At 51.3% G+C, this 20,000-nt stretch overlaps 1 pseudogene across 1 annotated transcript in view; it reads left to right on the forward strand.

The window, feature by feature from the left end:
* Positions 1-20,000, forward strand: part of LOC147014186 (uncharacterized) — a 170,627-nt pseudogene that overhangs the window by 20,054 nt on the left and 130,573 nt on the right. Inside the window, exon 2 of the transcript XR_015050677.1 lies at positions 3,790-3,847. The product of XR_015050677.1 is annotated as an uncharacterized LOC147014186 (transcript). The remainder of the gene's footprint in view (positions 1-3,789; positions 3,848-20,000) is intronic.

The following is a 20,000-nucleotide window of genomic DNA, read 5'->3' on the forward strand; positions in this document are numbered from 1 at the left end:
TCCGTTCATCGCGAAATAAATGTGCTTATTGTTGAACTGTTTTCCCGCTTCGCTTCGTCATTTCTTTCATTGAATCCCCATCTTGCTTCACGTAAAGGGTTGGTCGTGGGCTAAGACGCCCGATAATTAATCGAACCGTCGAGGCCGACGAATAACACCGCTCGGTTATCCCGATAGTACGGAACGGGTCGCTTAAGTGGCCCGTGTCCGAAGTCGACCTGCGGCGAGGTGCGATCGCCCGGTCTACCCTCCGTGTGGGTACTTAGGTAGGTCGAATTTGGCGAGCAACCCTATCCCACGCGGGGGCCGATTGGCACGATCGCGGTGAGACCGAAAGGTCCACCCGTGACTGGTTCCCGGCGTTAGTCCGAGAGGGTCACGACTGGATTGTCCGTCCGGTGGGCGACGTGCCGCGATTCGAGTTACGTGGCCGTCAGCACGCCGGCGGGCGCGAATCCGCAACAATATATATATATATACACACACACACACACACATATTATAATATCTGTGAGGAATCATTTTAAATTTAGTTGCACCATTTTTCGTGATAAACTTCACATTGCCTTAGATCATAAACTGTCTTTCTTACGAAGCAGCACTTGCCTTCTGATTGCCTTTTGTTGTAAACTAGACGACCTGTGAACCTGTTGGGTTCCCATTGTGACAGCGGTTGATTAAAAAAAAATCATATTAGAGAGAAAAAAAAATAGCTCCAGCGAACTGTACCGCTGAGGTTGTTTGCAATGATCAAATAATCCCAGAGTACTTGACTGAATCGGGAATTGATTTTTTAATAATTTTTTTAGTTGCCCGATTTGAACGAAACTTGATATGCGCATCAATGTGAAAATAAAACGGAGAAAAGAAAGTCAAATAAATTATTGTGTGTAATGTTCGAAACACAATTTTATTTATTAATGAACACGGAAGTATTAGATCAAAATGGCGATGTTTATTTTATTCTTAAAAATAAATCGTTCTTTGTCTATACTAAATGTTTGAGATTTTAAAATAAATAATTTCAAGAAAAAAAAGATAGCTTCAGCAAACTATACCGCTGAGGTTGTTTGCATTGATCAAATAATCCCAGAGTACTTGACTGAATCGGGAATTGATTATTTAATAATTTTTTTCTTTGCCCGATTTGAACGAAACTTGATACTGCACACCGCAGGAGAATGGCGAGTAAGGTGGCACTAAAATTTTTGCACTATCGTGTATCGTTTTGGCTGTATTTCAGGAACATACATACATACATACATACATACATATATACAAGATGAGAGTTTTCGTAATATATAGATAGATGTTCAACCATGCAACTCACTCATGTTGCACATTTCCCATGCACTGAAAATGAAATGAATGAATCTCATGGTTTGATGATCCTGCTAATTGGATCTTGTTAACTTGAAGACTTCACTCCATTTTTACACAATAAAATTGGTTCAGTGACATAAGATTTATGACCTTCAACATGAAGGTAATTGCATGAAAGACTGGTCAGCCCAATGCTTAAATTATGCAATATTTTTGGATAGCATCAGAAAACCAGATCATGTTCACCTACTTTTATTAAGGAAACTTTGCAAAGTTTTTTTTTTTTTTTTCCAGTTCGGGGCTATCTTCATACAACATATATGGCCATGGATGGGAAGGAGGGGGACGGGAGAGGGGGAATTGAGAGAAATCTAATTAAGCCAAGGAACTAAAGGAAAATAATGAAAGGGGATAGAGAAGATATGAGGGGGAGAAAAAGAGTAGATTGGAAGAAGGTAGTAAATGTAAGAGGGGGAGGGGAAGAGAAGGTAAACGCTTGGGCATACAAGGGGGATGGAATGGGAGTGTGGTGCAGATAACTTTCCTATTTTTCATACACAGTGTCTTTCAAAAGTCTACACCTCCTTTCAAATTTTTCACCTTTTGTTGCCTTGTCGCCTGGAATTAAATTGCATTAAATCAGACTTTTTTTTCACCTTTATTTACACATCATAACCCACAACTTCCAAGTGAAAAACAAATTCTACAAATTTCAGAGAATTGATTAAAATACAAAACATTTTTGTTTAAAAAAATACAATATATTTTGAAAAATAAAAATATTTTAAAAATATAAAATTTCAGAAAATTAATTTAAAATATGAAAATCTTGCTGACAATTGTAAATTAACTCAGGTGTAACCAATCACCTTCAAAATCACACACCAAGTTAATTGGCTTTCACCTGTGTTAAATTGTAGTGATTCTGATTATTTCAGAATAAAATCAGCTGTTCCTGTAGGTTTCCTCTGCTGGGTAATGCATTTCACAGCAAAGACTCAACCATGACTACAAAGGAGCTTTCAAAAGACCTCCGGGATAAAGTTGTGGAAAGGTACAGATCAGGGGATGGGTATAAAAATATTTCAAAGGACTTGAATATTGCTCGGAGCACAGTCAAGATCATCATTAAGAAGTGGGAGGCGTATGGTACGGCCAAGATCAGGCCGTCCCTCCAAACTGGATGACCAAGCAAGGAGGAAATTGATCAGAGAGGCCACCAAGAGGCCAATGGCAAGATTGAAAGCTACAGGCCTTTATGGCAAAGATTAGTCACTGTGTGCATGTGTCAACAATATCCAAAGCACTCCACAGGTCTGGCGGGTATGGTCAAGTGACAAAAAGGAAGCCTTTACTCAAAAAAGTCCACCTTGAGTCCCGTTTGTGGGATGCAAAAAAACTCCGGTGATTCTGAAGCCATTTGGCACAAAGTTTTGTAGTCTGACTAAACACAAAGATGGAACGTTTTGGCCTAAATGCAAAATGTTATGTCTGGTGCAAACCCAACATAGCACATCACCCAAAGAACACCATCCCTATTGTGAACCATGCTGGTGGCAGCATCGTGTTATGGAGATGTTTCTCATCAGCAGGGACTGGGGCACTTGTCAGGATGGAAGGAAAAATGGATGGAGTAAGATACGGAAAAATCCTGGATGAAACCTGCTGTCCTCTGCAAGAAAGCTGAAATTGAGACGGAAGTTCACCTTTCAGCATGACAACCACCCAAAGCACACAGCCAAAGCTACACTAGAGTGGTTAAGGAACAAAAAGATAAATGTCCTGGAGTGGCTCAATCAGAGCCCTGACCTAAATCCAATCGAAAATCTGTGGCACGACGTGAAGATTGCTGTCCATCATCGCCCCACGCAACTTGACTGAGCTTGAACAGTTTTGTACAGAAGATGGGCAAATATTGCCCAATCAAGGTGTGCAATGTTGGTAGAGACCTATCCCAACAGACTCACAGCTGTAATTGCTATCAAAGGTGCTTCTACCAAGTATTAACTCAGAGGGGGTGGATACTTATCCAACCAAGATATTCTAGTTTTGTATTTTTCATTAATTTTCTGAAATTTGTCGAATTTGTTTTTCACTTGGAAGTTGTGGGTTACGACGTGTAAATGAAGGTGGAAAAAGTCTGATTTAATGCAATTTATTTCAGGCCATAAGGCAACAAAAGGTGAAAATTTTGAAAGGGGTTGTTGACTTTATATAGGCACTGTATACAACATTTATATGACCTCTTTAAATGAGACCACTTACCACGGTATGTACGACATTGAAAATGGGATTTGGTGGGACAGTCAAGCTGTCATGAATTTGAGAAAGTTGGAAATTTTGAGAAAAGTCTAAATAGCTATGCGACAGATCAGGAGCTAAAAGTCATCATCACACAGGTGCTTTGAGAAATGATAAGAGAGTTATATTTCTCATATTAACCATCTCTCTTCCCCCGTGTCACAGGCCCAAACTTTTACGTGGGAAAAAGGTGATGGGGGACACAGAGATACATGTGGAACAGGTAAGAATTGTTACTCACAATTATGTTTGTCTTCAATTTAATTTCGGATGCCAATGTCAGTAATGTTTAACAGGTCAGCATGGGAAAATTGTACAATCACAATTTTTTTTAGGCCTTATTTCTCAAAAAAAAGAACAATCTGAATGCCACATTGTCGTTTTGTTGGGCTCATTTATATTTCGGAAGGAAAAAGGGGGCGAAGGAGCACGGGCTTCCAGGTCTTGGATTTAACTTACTATTTTAGAAAGGAGAAAGTGAGTTTTCCAAACATCATCGTCAAATCTTCGTATTATTTTTCTTTCAAAGTGGTTGTGGTCCATAGCAGAGGTAAATGACAAAGGATGATGGGTCCAAAGACTGGCAGAGGAGGGAAGGAAGAAAGGGTGGAGAAGAACAGGTTGACAAAAACACACAGACACACCAAAGTATGTGAAGGGGAGTAGTAAGCAGGAAAAATATTGTAGATGGTTCGTAAGTGTAGAAAAGCTCAAGAGTGAGTATTGGAGACACCATTAGGTGATGACATGTAGCAATCTTGGTGAACTGGAGGGAATAGCATGAGACAACAGAAAACATAGTGGTAAGCATCAATTTCGGACTTGGAGGGAGGTGCGGGTGACTAGTTGTGGGTCTCTGTAATAAAATGTGTAACCAGAGGTTGGGGATGTGCACAGGGAAGAAAGGGGCTGGGAGAGGAGGGGTTCAGAGCAAGACCTGAATTGAGGTGTTGACAACCTTCAAGGCTGTAAACCTGTCTGCAATTGATGAGAAACAGATGCTGATAGTCTGCCTCGTGTTGAGATGCACCAGTAACATGAAAAGCCTTAAACTCAACCGCCACCAGTGAATGATGGGTGCTCCAGGTAATTGTCTTTTAAAATTACTTGATAGGCATTCCCTACTGCAAAAAATGCAAATATACACTTTTGTATACGTGATTTAGGCTCGTGGAAGATCTCACACACAGAACAGACTAGGACACAACATAACAAAGGGAACAGCAGGGAAAAGGGCAAATGCCAATAGCAGGGTGGAGGGAGAAGGGAGAGGGAGAAGGTAGACAGAGATGGACAACTAGAGATGCAGGTAACGATGAGAGTGAGGGAAGAACTTAAGGGGTGGAAAAGATGGATACATAAGCTAAATTTTGAGAGGGGTGGGGGTGGTTTAATGTGTGTAGAAAAGGTCATGGCTTTGGATGGAGGATGACCTGAGATGGTGGTGAACAGCTGTCGTGAAGACTGGGAGAGAAGAACGGGATTGAAGAGAGTGTGGAAGGTGGTTCCACAGGCTGGAAAAGAGAGGAACGAATGAGTGGAGGTGAGCAGTGGCTCTGGATTTAGGCAGTTTCATTTGGAGGAAGTTGCTGGTGGACCGTGTGCATTTGGCAGATACTTGAGGGGGACAGACCATGGAGAGGGCAGAGGGTGCAAGACCAGAATTGAGGTGGAAGAACACAGAGAGATCACTGACCTGTCCATGATGGTGAAGTGATAAGCTCATAGACTCAGATTCATGGCAAGAGATTCCAATAATCTCGAAGACCTTGGTTTCCATGGCATCAAGCTGAGCAAGATGTGAGACACGGGAGTCAGCCCAGAGGGTAGAGCAGTAATCCATCAAGCTGTGGGTGAAAGCCTTGTCAGTAGATAGGAGCTCAGGTGTGCCAAGGAAGGAAGGTGTCCAGTTGGCGTCTGGCTTTGGAGGCCAATTTTGAAATGTGGCTTTCCCAAGAGAGATCGTGGCTGAGAGTGAGACCCAAGAGTTTTAGTGACTGAACCTCTTTGAGATGGAAGGTTTTGTGGAATGTATGTGGAATGCTCCTTTTGGAGAGAGACAGAGACAGACAGAGAGAGAGGGAGACATTTCTCAGGATTGAAAGACATGTTCCCAGTGAATCGAAAGGTGTTCCATGTTCCAGACTGTATTGAAAGCTTGAGATATGTCCAGAGAGATGGCGCTAATCTCATGACTGATATTGTGGGCCTCCATCCATTGTTAGGAGAGTAGAAGTAACATGTCTAAGGTTGAGTGATCAGGTCTGAATCCGAATTGATGATCTGAAGTGAGGCTGTTGGAGAAAAATAATGATTTTATTTCAGCTGCTGTGGTGTACTGGATAGAAGATGCTTAGCAGGCAGACACGAGCGGGGGAACAGTCGAGCCGGGCTGTGTTGCACAAGCGCGAGCGTGGGCGTACTTTGCCCGCGGCTCCCCTTTATTACGTATTCAGCACACGCACAAGCCGGGCGACTACAGCATCACTACAACGCCTCAGGCGGCGCGCACACCTTATATCCCTTGCAGACCCGATGACCACGACGACCCCTCCTCCCATCATCATGCCCCGCCCTGCATGCCCGCAGGTTACACCACACTCCTCCCTCCTAAAACTATGATTATTAAATGATCACCATCATAATAAGCATAAACAGCACGAAGGACTTCGGTATAATAGTAGACAAGGCACAAAAATTGAAAACAGTGAAGTATAACAGCACATCACATCATATAATGCGTGAAAGCGAGCTAATGGAGCTGCCACGGCCAGGTTCCGAAGACGGAGGTGCACACAGCACCTCCCAAACTCTGGCCGCGTTACCGATATGAAGCAGCAAGGCGAAAAGCACAGCAGCCCTACACAGCGGAAACGCCCCCAGGCGGCTCATGCTGACATGGCCCTCGGCGAGGCCGCGGCGATCTCCCGAGCAAACCTCCCCGGCACCATCAAACGCCTCCGGCCCACTTCCCCAGGCAGACCTGACGCAGATAAACATTCCGAGGCCGGAAGCCCGCTGTCTGGAAGCCGTGGCGCCAGCGCCAGACTCGATTGACCTTGGATGGGGCGCTGAACAGCGCCGCTGGCTGGCCGCACCCAATGCTCCATAACGACCCACGCACCACAATCAGTTGAGATGCCAACGCCCGTCTAAACGGCCTTGAGCGAACACAGAGAGCTGCGCCCGCAACTAGAGGTGGGGGTAACGCCGACCAGCGCACCAGTCCTGGCTCCGAGTCGATCTCCGAGACCCACATGGCAGTTAGACGGTAGCAATTCCATTTAAACCACACTTCAACCATAGGCTCGTTATAAATCACTACGAACATCATTTGAACCATTGCAAGCTCATTTTTCCGTACAGCGCGTTCTTTCGACCAAATCCCCGCACATGACAAAGCAACTACCCGCGGCCCGGGGCAATGGAAGGCCAACCCAACCTTTTTATTCGCCACCACCGCTCCCAAAGCCACCACATCACATTGATCATAATACAAATCCCATCGATTGATCTCCACCAAACCCACTCTCACACGGGAACTGCTGGCATTTATTTCAACAACGTTAAACTGCATCACTAGAGCAAGGAAAAACAAATATGCAATGAACAGCAACCCACAACCCACATCACGAGTCCGTCTCTTGGTTGTCGACTCGATGTTGTGACTCGCGACTTCCTTTAACGCCACGGGCTCACCGCAACCTGTTGAAGCTGCCCGAACAACACCGGCGCGCATTGCCTCACGAACGCTGCCGAAGCGCGGGAACTCATCGCGAGAGCTGATACGGCTCTCGCCGCTCCCGAACCGTACATCACCGCTGCAGGCAGCAACTAACGGCCGCTCCCGTTGCATCGACGCGGCTCCCGCCGCCAGAACCTCGCCCTCGGTACTCGACGAAGGCATCGAAGAGAGCACCGGCACACCTGGAGGTACGAACCGGAGATCCAGCCCGAGGTGCGCCAGCCAGTCCCGACCCAAAGGGCGGGCCCCTCCCCTCGCACCACGAACACCGAGAGCCGGGCGCGTCGACCTCGGTAGCGCACTGAGACGTCGGCCCTCGCAAGCGGTGCAATCGCTTCACCGGTGTACGTGTACAGCGACAAGGCCGTTTTGACCAGGCGAACACCGCGAAGACCACGAGCCGCCTGCTCACCCATGACCGACACTGCAGCCCCGGTGTCCACGCAAAACATGGTCGGCTCGCCATTCACTTCGACCTCCACCGTGAACGGCGTCGTCATCTCCGAACCAACGGAAAACAGACTCAACCGTGGTTGCACCTCCTGCTCCGGCCCGCCGGCATCGCCATGCCCCGGCTGCAGGCCGATCTTCAGGTCACTGGGGTCCTCCCGCACCTCGTCATCCAAGACCCCAACGGAGGCCCCCGCCATCCGACACACACGCTTCAATTGTCCCACCTTGTGACAATGCAAACACACGGTGTTCTTATACGGGCACATTCATCGCAGGTGCGGACCCCCACACCCCAGCACCCCTGGAAATCCACTTCACTCCCGGTGCGACCGTGCTGCGGTGCGCGCCCTCGTCCCGCACCGCCAGACGCGCGTGCGACCTGCGGCACTTGAGTCATCGCGCGGACTCCGGGCTGCGCGACCTGCGGCACCTGCGCGGTCACCGCGTGGACCTCGGGATCAGCCGACATGCCCCAGCTGGAACTACTCATTACGTCCTGGCCAGCGATGGTGCGGACATCCGTGAGTGTCTGCTCGACAGACGAAGCAGTCCCGACCGCCAAGTTGAATGTGATGTCGGTCAACCGCAGGATGGCTGCTACCATCTTTGGGTCTCGCAGACCAGAAATAAAACGATCGCTGAGCCGTGCCGGACGCTCCTCTGTCGTGAACTTGCAAGGCACAGCCGAATGCTTCACCCATGCTACGAAGTCTGCAACGCGCTCCTCGCCACCCTTAGCGAGGTGATCGAACTGGAACCGCGCGAGATGCAACGACTTCTCTGGCGCCAAGTGGGTCTTCATTTTCGCCACGATGTCCTGAAACGATAGCCCGTCATCACTGGGCTTATTTGGAGCCACCAAATCACTCAGCAGCCGGTAGTGCTCCGTTGATAGCGAGGCGAGCAAGATCGCCTTGCGTTTCTCTTCATCATCTACATCATTCGCGCGGAAGTAGCAACCCAACTGTTCAGAAAACAACTCAAATTCATCTCCCCCGAAAACGGGTACGCGCCCGTGCGCCGTGCCCCGACCTTCTGCCATGCTCGTGCTGGCGAGACCCTTGGCTCCGTAGCCTGGAACCGCATGGGTTATTTGCCGCCCTGCACACGCCGATCCGAAGATCCTCGTCAGCCAACTGTGGTGTACTGGATAGAAGATGCTTAGCAGGCAGACACGAGCGGGGGAACAGTCGAGCCGGGCTGTGTTGCACAAGCGCGAGCGCGGGCGTACTTTGCCCGCGGCTCCCTTTTATTACGTATTCAGCACACGCACAAGCCGGGCGACTACAGCATCACTACAACGCCTCAGGCGGCGCGCACACCTTATATCCCTTGCAGACCCGATGACCACGACGACCCCTCCTCCCATAATCATGCCCCGCCCTGCATGCCCGCAGGCTACACCACAGCTGCGATGATGGATTCCATGACCTTGCTGATGATTGGGAGTAAGGTAATTGGTCTGTAGTTAAGGGGATCTGTTTTTTCACCTTTGCTGGTGGGCCGAACACATTAGGCCTGTAGGCCTCTGCTGATTATACACTGTCCGGGTTTTGTTGCGTCAGCTTTCCATTGGCTTTGGGTGTAGTGTTTATCACGATGAAGGACCCCGAAAATACTAATCATGTGTCGAATACAAATTATTAGTAAGGTTTAATCAAGCCAATATGCGCCTCCCGAAAAAAATAGTGTTACGTAACTTTTGAACGGCCCTACATTAGGTTAAACATCCGTGACCGTGTGATGAATCAGCTGGTTCTGATGTTACCGTGGCAGAGGCTGACATGGATGAGAGGTGTCGAGTTAATATTGTTGCGGATTCGCGCCCGCCGGCGTGCGAACGGCCACGTAACTCGAATCGCGGCACGTTGCCCACCGGACGGACAATCCAGTCATGACCCTCTCGGACTAACGCCGGGAACTAGTCACGGGTGGACCTTTCGGTCTCACCACAATCGTGCCAATCGGCCCCCGCGTGGGATAGGGTTGCTCGCCAAATTCGACCTACCTAAGTACCCACACGGAGGGTAGACCGGGCGATCGCACCTCGCCGCAGGTCGACTTCGGACACGGGCCGCTTGAAGTGACCCGTTCCGTACTATCGGGATAACCGAGCGGTGTTATTCGTCGGCCTTGACGGTTCGATTAATTATCGGGCGTTTTAGCCCACGACCAACCCTTTACGTGAAGCAAGATGGAGATTCAATAGAGGAAAAGACGAAGCGAAGCGGGAAAACAGTTCAACAATAAGCACATTTATTTCGCGATGAACGGAAAGCACACATATACAATTCCACCAAAAGCACATGTAAAAGAAGAAGACAATGCAATATTACACAAAAAGCAAATGCAACAATGCAGATCTATCCGACTACCGGGCACACGGCAACACTTATACAATTTTACTTCACAGACGGCGCCGACAACACATATTCCCAAAGCAAAAGAAAAGAGAACCACCCTCCAGGATGAGGGGGGTAGGCGGGCCTGGGGCCGAGACTGTGTCGGGCCTACCCGTCTGATGATGAGACGCAGAGCGGCGGTGGCGCCTCAACTCCGCGGGCCTCGCGGACAGTGTCTGGTAGGGGGTGGGAAAGGGGCCCCCTTTGTCGCACTATCTCAGCGCGGGGGGAAACAGGAGGGCGTTGCTGATGCTCGGGGGAAGGAGGATATCACCCTGTCTCGGGTCCCGCGGCGAGCGTCTCCTCCTCGGCCTCGGTCGCGTTGCTGGCCTCTCCCTGTGCAGCTCCCGGCACCGACGCGAGCACCCCCTCGTCCGCCTTCACCTCTCCACGGCTCCGTCTACTCGCCCTCTCCGTCTCCTCTCTTGGCTCGTCCCAACTCTTCACTCTTGACTTCTCCCACTTCTTTCCAGCTCCACCGACGACTCTCTTGAACTCCGCACAACTCTACTTCCAACTCTTAACTGACGAACGCAGCCGTTTATATAAGCCCTGTGGCTTCGCTCTTTCACCCTTGACCCTTTGCCTCCGACCCTTCACCTCTAACTGGCTCCCCATTGGCTGGAGGAAAAGTGGGCGTGAATGCCTTTTGATCCATGTATTTGCATATAGCGACCGCCCTCCAACGCCCTGGAGGCGGGGCCAAATCGCCCCTCGCTCACCGATTGGACGGAACAAAAGTGGGCGTGAGTCGTTTTTGATCCGTTTTCTGCGGAAAGTCCGTGATGTTTTTGAATACGCTGCTCGGTGCGCGCCCTGCACGAGTCCAGCATCGGTGCCCACGAGTGGCGCGAGATGGTGTGGATGCGATGGTGGCGAGTTGTGACGGTAAAGGTCGTGGCGGTTGTGGTGAAGCGGCGTTGTGGTTGGTGGTTGTTGTTGTGAAGCGGCGTTGTGGTTGGTGGTTGTTGTTGTGAAGCGGCGTTGTGGTTGGTGGTTGTTGTTGTGAAGCGGAGTTGTGGTTGGTGGTTGTTGTGAAGCGGAGTTGTGGTTGGTGGTTGTTGTGTGATGGCTGTTGAGACGTGGTTGGTGGTGGTAATAATGGCGGCTGGTCCAAAATAAAGATAGTAAAAGAAAAACGGCTATCCTGAAGAGTCGCAGCCCGAGTGAATGACATTTATTCCCTCTAGACAACGGGTTTGGGCCTAACTACACATATACTTACCGGGATATCTCACCTAAGGAACCTGAATGGTGGTTTGTGAATTTCGTCAACCACAACACTACCCCCTCCCCTTTTTACAGACTCGTCCCGAGTCGTCAAATTTTCGTGTGCCATCATGTGTAGTTTTCCCCTAGTACATTTTACCTACGGATCCCTGAGTGCGACATTCATGGTATTCGTGTCCCCAAAATAAATAACCTGAGGGCTGAGTAACTACCTAAACAAACTCACTCACACGGACGACTTAAATAAAATTGCCGGCGCTAAGACAAACATGCCGGGGGCGCACTCATATGTACAGTACATCTTAACCTTAACTTACAAATTTTACACTAAACCATGGCCCAGGATCAATGAACTCTGAAAAAAGAAAGCAGTCAGCAGGGAGCCAGGCTGCTCGCATGCAGTCTCTGGCTCAAACAATGCAGGTGACAGGGAACGTGGCCGGCTGCTCACACGCAGTCCAAGGCCTTCCCTTTTGAACTGAACGCAGTGAACCACAACGGTGCATGGGCTGCACAAATGCAGTCTCCGTGCCAGCTCAAGTGGCACACGCAATGAACACAACGAATGGATGGATGAATGGTTTGAACTGAACGCAGTGAACCACAACGGTGCATGGGCTGCACAAATGCAGTGTCCGTGCCAGCTCAAGTGGCACACGCAATGAACACAACGAATGGATGGATGAATGGTTTGAACTGAACGCAGTGAACCACAACGGCGCATGGGCTGCCCAAATGCAGGCCCGTGTTGTAGCTGCCAACAGGGCAGTTCTTGCAGCTTGCAAACTGTTGCCTTGATCCTGGCGCACATGGCAATGAACAGGGGGGGCAAAGCAAAATTGAACGGGGCTGGTGAACGTGGGCAGTGGGCATGGCATGGCAAAGGCAGCAGGCAAACACAGCCTGCAGAAGAAGGCCGCTGCAGGCAAACACAGCCGGCCGACGAACTGGCCGGCACAGGCCTTGAAGAATACAGCTGCAGACGATCCAGCCGGCACAGGCCTTGCAGCAAAACAACAGCTGCCGATGAAGTGGGCCGGCCTTTGCCTTGCAGCAACGCAGCCAGCAGATGAAGCTGGCCAGTCTTTGCCGTTCAGTGGAGGTTGGTGGAGGGAGTGCGGTGGTGCTGGCCACTCGGAAGGCGGGCTCGGACCTACCCTACGGTCTCCCTCCCAACCTATCGCCTTTGCCTGTCACTGTCCATACCCACTCCCTTAATTTGTCCAAACCCCAATTTAGCCTCAACTTATTTTTTTACTTTTTTTTTTTTAACTTTTACTTCCCCACTATAAATCGTCCCCTAACCCCCTGTACTGTCCTTGTTCGGCTAACCTATCCTGTCACCTAGCCTACTCCCAACCCCTACGTTCCCTTCCCGGAGGGGAGTAAGGGAGAGCTAACGTCCTGTGTCGAGGCCCAACTCAAGCCTCAGGATGGCCTCCCCAGAGTTCAGCGATCTATAACCAAAGTGGGTCCAGCGGCCCACAACGACAGCGAGGGGATGGATGGTGCGGAGGGGTACATCTCCAAATCTACCCTAACCATTTAACTGTTAAACTACCCCGGGGCTTTCAACAAGCACCTCTCGCTTAAACTATTGGTTCTAACAACCCAGATTCCCGTCGCCTGTGTTGGTGTCCTCACAATTTCGGGCCTCGCCCCCCAATTTTCTCTCCGTGCCCTCACACGGTCTCATAGCTGGGACACGTGGCTCCCTTTGGCAGGCACGACCCTCTGCCGATTCTCCCGCTATGGCACCCCCGGGCACTACACTGCCTCCGAGCCTACCAGCTCCCTAACACCGGGAGTGCCCCCATGGCACCTCCCCTGAAACGCACACGTGGCAGGCTGGCTTCCCAGGCCCCTTTCCGAGGGTCACCCGTGCCCACAACACTGCCCACGCGGCTAATGGCGCCCCGGGCCCCCGCACCAAGCAGGCGCACCCGTGCCCACTACGCTATCCCGGCCCCCCATGGGCCCTTGGCCGACCACGGCCGACTAGCCTGGTGCCCGGGGTACCCACTCAGCGATACTCACTTTTCGCAGCCACGCTCCCAGCCCGTCAACAGGGCTCCTGCACCCCTCCAAACGGGTTTCGAGCCTACATTCACACCAACAACAAAACGACCTCCATTTTTCAATTTGACTAACCCAGCTAACTCACTATACTCTGACCCCGGGGTCCCTTGGGCGGGAGTCACTCCTCCCCCCAATCACTCATCGCACCATGCATTCCCCATTCGCTCCACTCACACAGACCCGCTGGCCTCACTCACTCAACAAGCACATGTACTCACCTCACAAACCACAACTCTTCAACACACACACCGCTGAACCCTGCCATCCTTCTAACTACCTCCCCTAACTAACTCGTGCTCCCACGTCGTCCCTTAAACTATAGCACGTTCCTTTTAACACTACGTAGCTAAGCAAGGTCCCCACTACATATCCGCAAGTCTGTCACTGTCTCCAAATAAATCATTTTATTTCCCAACCTCAAGCTCACTAAATCCCTCTACCTAATCCATTCCACGGACTCTATGAGGACTTACCCCTGCCCCATGAAGTCGGTCTCACTAAGCTAACCCTTCCCCCTAACTAGTTTCCATCCTGTGCGCTGGTAAGGGGGTCTTCCACCCCTTGCCCAGGAATCCTGTGCACCCGAAAGTGAGGCTTGCTTTTTTTTTATTTTTTTCCTTTACCTGCGCAGCACCAGCGCGGCAACTCAGAGCTCGCGCACTTTGCACCTGCCCGTGACGTCATGCAGCTGCACGTGTTCCTCGTCCCTCCTTGGACGGTACCATCCGGCAGGGATACCCCTCCTGCCGGATTCCAACCCCGCGTGCAGCCATGACGTCACCGTGCGCATAAAAAAAAAAAAACACAAGTCCCACGTCTCGAGGGGTTCCCCACGCGAACACATGTGCTTTGCCCGCTGGAGCTTAACACACACGATCGCGTGGAGAACCCGTCCGGTCCAAATCCGTAATCCTGCCTAAGCTTTGTCCGTCCGCGGGATCGGCAAATCCACCGCGTGCGTTTCCGGACCGGGACTTCACTCTCGCAAGCGAGCATGTGGGGGCCTCGTGCGTTGCACAGCACGGACCTCGTGCTCACTGCTGGGTGAACCCGGCACGGTCCCCGAAACAACTACAGCCGCTACTCGGCTTTCTTTCCTCACATGTCGCCGTTGTCGCCATTCGACCCACGCACACCTGCGTGTTACGACGCTCACACTCCACTCCATTACATTCGCCCCGGGAGACGCAGCTGCGTGCTCCCGCATGCCAACCGACATCTCCCTCACATACCGCTCTCTCACACACACGGTCTCCCTTCCATAAACCATACCACTCACACGTGGTGCTCCATTCACTCGCGGCCTTCCACTCACTCGTGCCTCACTCACACACGCGGGGGCACTCACCCGCGGTGCCTCATCCACACTGGCCGTTTCATCCACACACACGGCCTCACTCACACACGGTGCCTCACCCACACACGCGGGGGCACTCACCCGCGGTGCCTCACTCACACACGCGGGGGCACTCAACCGCGGTGTTTCATCCATACTCCGTGCCTCACTCACACACGCGGGGGCACTCACCCGCGGTCCCTCATCCACACTGGCCGTTTCATCCACACACACGGCCTCACTCACACACGGTGCCTCACCCACACACGCGGGGGCACTCACCCGCGGTGCCTCACTCACACACGCGGGGGAACTCAACCGCGGTGTTTCATCCATACTCCGTGCCTCACTCACACACGCAGGGGCACTCACCCGCGGTGCCTCATCCACACTGGCCGTTTCATCCACACACACGGCCTCACTCACACACGGTGCCTCATCCACACACGGGGTCTTACTCACACCTTGCACCATACACACCGGGACAACCACACTGGGGATTCGTGTCCCCACAAGGGTTTACGGGGCCTCTATACCCCCCAAGCTCTCCGTGCACCCGTTCGCAGCACTCGTCCCCTCAACCTCGTGAAGCACGACCGAACTCACCTGGTCGTGACTCACCTCAAGGGGGCAGACTCCCTCCCCTCGTTCCTGGAGGAGGCTATCCCGCTGCTCGCACCGGGCCTCCACCCAGTCCGCCAGCTCACCCCCATTATCCTCCACTACCTCCGTGTGTGTGTGTGCGTCTCTTACCCCGTCTTCATCGTGTAGTCTTCCCTCTATCGTTCCCTTCCCGGCTACCGTCACTGCCAACTCAGTCACCTCTTCACCCTTTACCTCCCTTGTCTCAACTATTATTTCCGTTGTCGTCACCTCGTGTCTCGTCTCTTACCCCGTCTTCATCGTGTAGTCTTCCCTCTATCGTTCCCTTCCCGGCTACCGTCACTGCCAACTCAGTCACCTCTTCACCCTTTACCTCCCTTGTCTCAACTATTATTTCCGTTGTCGTCACCTCGTGTCTCGTCTCACACGTTTTGGTCTCCCCATTTAATTTTTCCCTTTCGGTCATCGTCACGATCTCGCCCAACTTGCCCCCCGAATTATTTTTTCACCCGCCTCCACCACGGGCCTGTCAGCCATTGCACCCCCTCCCAGCTCGTTCGTTCCTACATGTGGAGTCGCCATTTTGAGTTCCCTGCTAACGGCCTTCATGCCCGCCTGCAGGCATCGGCCCATGTTCTGTGTCTCACCCCGCAGCTTTTTCGTTTCTTCCTTCATTTGCTTGCTCATGCTTTTTATTTCGTTTATAAATTCATGCGCATTCGTTTCCATCTTTTGTGTATACGCATCCATCCTTTCGTTCGTGCATTTCATTTCGTTTTTCATGTCCGCCTTCATTTTTGCCAGCATGGTGAATAGCTGGGCCATGTCGGGTGCGCTTGGGTGAGCCGTTTCGGCAAGGGTCGGGGGGTTTTGGTGGAGAGGGGGAGGGAGGTGTCATACACCGCGGCCGCTGCCGCACCTATTTCGGGCTCTGGGTTCAGTTGGGCGAGTTCGTTTTCCTGTACAACCAACATTTCCTGCACGGGGATTTCATCCTGAGCCATGGATTCTACACATTCTACATCCATTTCTAATACCCCCGGCTCCCGCTCGCCTTGAGATGCCATCTTGCTTCTCTTAAAGGGTTAATTTAGCTCGCTCGTAATTTGGAGGGAATCGGGGGTCGCTCCTCTCACCCCTGGACCGATTCCCGTGAATTTAGCTGGAGACAGGAGAGCCCGTTTTCCCGTTCTCCGATACCAGTGCCGCGAGGAGGGCGATGGGTTTATATCCCACTCCTGACACCAGTGTTGCGGATTCGCGCCCGCCGGCGTGCGAACGGCCACGTAACTCGAATCGCGGCACGTCGCCCACCGGACGGACAATCCAGTCGTGACCCTCTCGGACTAACGCCGGGAACTAGTCACGGGTGGACCTTTCGGTCTCACCACGATCGTGCCAATCGGCCCCCGCGTGGGATAGGGTTGCTCGCCAAATTCGACCTACCTAAGTACCCACACGGAGGGTAGACCGGGCGATCGCACCTCGCCGCAGGTCGACTTCGGACACGGGCCACTTTAAGCGACCCGTTCTGTACTATCGGGATAACCGAGCGGTGTTATTCGTCGGCCTCGACGGTTCGATTAATTATCGGGCGTTTTAGCCCACGACCAACCCTTTACGTGAAGCAAGATGGAGATTCAATAGAGGAAAAGACGAAGCGAAGCGGGAAAACAGTTCAACAATAAGCACATTTATTTCGCGATGAACGGAAAGCACACATATACAATTCCACCAAAAGCACATGTAAAAGAAGAAGACAATGCAATATTACACAAAAAGCAAATGCAACAATGCAGATCTAACCGACTACCGGGCACACGGCAACACTTATACAATTTTACTTCACAGACGGCGCCGACAACACATATTCCCAAAGCAAAAGAAAAGAGAACCACCCTCCAGGATGAGGGGGGTAGGCGGGCCTGGGGCCGAGACCGTGTCGGGCCTACCTGTCTGATGATGAGACGCAGAGCGGCGGTGGCGCCTCAACTCCGCCGGCCTCGCGGACAGTGTCTGGTAGGGGGTGGGAAAGGGGCCCCCTTTGTCGCACTATCTCAGCGCGGGGGGGAAACAGGAGGGGGTTGCTGATGCTCGGGGGAAGGAGGATATCACCCTGTCTCGGGTCCCGCGGCGAGCGTCTCCTTCTCGGCCTCGGTCGCGTTGCTGGCCTCTCCCTGTGCAGCTCCCGGCACCGACGCGAGCACCCCCTCGTCCGCCTTCGCCGCCGTCACCTCTCCACGGCTCCGTCTACTCGCCCTCTCCGTCTCCTCTCTTGGCTCGTCCCAACTCTTCACTCTTGACTTCTCCCACTTCTTTCCAGCTCCACCGACGACTCTCTTGAACTCCGCACAACTCTACTTCCAACTCTTAACTGACGAACGCAGCCGTTTATATAAGCCCCGTGGCTTCGCTCTTTCACCCTTGACCCTTTGCCTCCGACCCTTCACCTCTAACTGGCTCCCCATTGGCTGGAGGAAAAGTGGGCGTGAATGCCTTTTGATCCATGTATTTGCATATAGCGACCGCCCTCCAACGCCCTGGAGGCGGGGCCAAATCGCCCCTCGCTCACCGATTGGACGGAACAAAAGTGGGCGTGAGTCGTTTTTGATCCGTTTTCTGCGGAAAGTCCGTGATGTTTTTGAATACGCTGCTCGGTGCGCGCCCTGCACGAGTCCAGCATCGGTGCCCACGAGTGGCGCGAGATGGTGTGGATGCGATGGTGGCGAGTTGTGACGGTAAAGGTCGTGGCGGTTGTGGTGAAGCGGCGTTGTGGTTGGTGGTTGTTGTTGTGAAGCGGCGTTGTGGTTGGTGGTTGTTGTTGTGAAGCGGCGTTGTGGTTGGTGGTTGTTGTTGTGAAGCGGAGTTGTGGTTGGTGGTTGTTGTGAAGCGGCGTTGTGGTTGGTGGTTGTTGTGTGATGGCTGTTGGGACGTGGTTGGTGGTGGTAATAATGGCGGCTGGTCCAAAATAAAGATAGTAAAAGAAAAACGGCTATCCTGAAGAGTCGCAGCCCGAGTGAATGACATTTATTCCCTCTGGACAACGGGTTTGGGCCTAACTACACATATACTTACCGGGATATCTCACCTAAGGGACCTGAATGGTGGTTTGTGAATTTCGTCAACCACAACAATATTTTAAATGTGTGCTTCCCAATTGGCCCATTACCGGATTTTTATAGCCAATTCACTCATGCCTAATGGCGAGAACCCATACCTCGAATGACCACTTTCAGGTTTTTAATGAACAAAAGGTTTATTATAACAGAGAGTGGGTGGGCGGAAGAGAGGGAGAGAAAGAGAGGGACGCACGCACGCACGCACGCACGCACTTAATTGTACAGTATTAGCTGTTTCGAAAATGGAATATAATTTCAAGGATTGCTTGTAAATGATGCTAATTTCACAACATACTACATTCAACTTTAGTGAAATTGTAAACATCAAAACATAGCTCCCTTGCCTAAAGTAAGAACCTTCTCCCATACACGTACACGTACACGTACACACACATGACAAAACTGAGGCAACTGATGTAAACGAAATCATCCCCTGTTTGGAATCACTTTGAATTTTATCCATCTAATCGTATTCATTCACATGGGAACACAGGAAAGACATGGCACAAAGTTAATGAGACAGATTAGAGCATGTAAGTTGAGCCATTCAACAGCAAGGATGAGGGAGTTGAGTGTACAGAGAAGGCAACTATATATATATATATATATATATATATATATATATATATATATATATATATATATATATACATATATATTGTTACGAATTTGGAATTCGATTGCACACAACATACAGGTTCCTTTAGTCAGCTATGTCAATAAGATAGCTCACCTTCCATTGTTTAAATGTTCAGAAATCGATTAGATGCACTGTGGATCGATTTAATGGTTAGGGAACGAACAATGGAGGCATCCCTCCCCCTCTTCTGCGAAGAGGAAGAAGAACCCTGCCGTCCCATGACTCATGATGTCAACAGCTCCCTCCCACCCGTGGCTGAGCGGGGGATGGATCACAAGGGAATGTCATGAGTCACGCCGGGAGTGGGGGAAGGGTGGGAGAAGGATAAGAGGAGATCTTTTCTTTTGTTCGTGGGCAGAGTTGGAGAGGGCAGAGTTGGAGAGTGGAGTTGAGGGGAGTCGTTCAGCAGACCGTCGGGTCCTGCTTGGCTTGCATTAGGGTTGAGGCCTTCGGAAGCTTTTTGCTTCGGCTGGCTCAGTGAGCTTCGGCTGAGGCCTGGCTCGGGAGGAGGCTTTTGGAGGCTCTTTGCTTTGACGGTTCCGTGAGCTTCGGCTTCTGCTTGGCTCGGGAGAGCTTTATGCTTCAAGGTGCCCTGTTTGGAAGGAAGTTGAGCCAGTCGCTCGGCTCGAGCTGCGAGTGTTGGCTTCTTCTTGGTTCGTGGAGCTCTTTGTTCTCCATTTTGGTTCCCGGCTTGGTGCGACTCATCGACCTCTTCGTGGAGGTGGTTCCTCGGGGAAGCGACACATCGATGGGAAGGTTCGGCGCCTCG

Source organism: Eptatretus burgeri, chromosome 13, assembly GCF_056783735.1.
Source record: "Eptatretus burgeri isolate ZD-2024b chromosome 13, Ebu_testis_v1, whole genome shotgun sequence".
Lineage (NCBI taxonomy): Eukaryota > Metazoa > Chordata > Myxini > Myxiniformes > Myxinidae > Eptatretus > Eptatretus burgeri.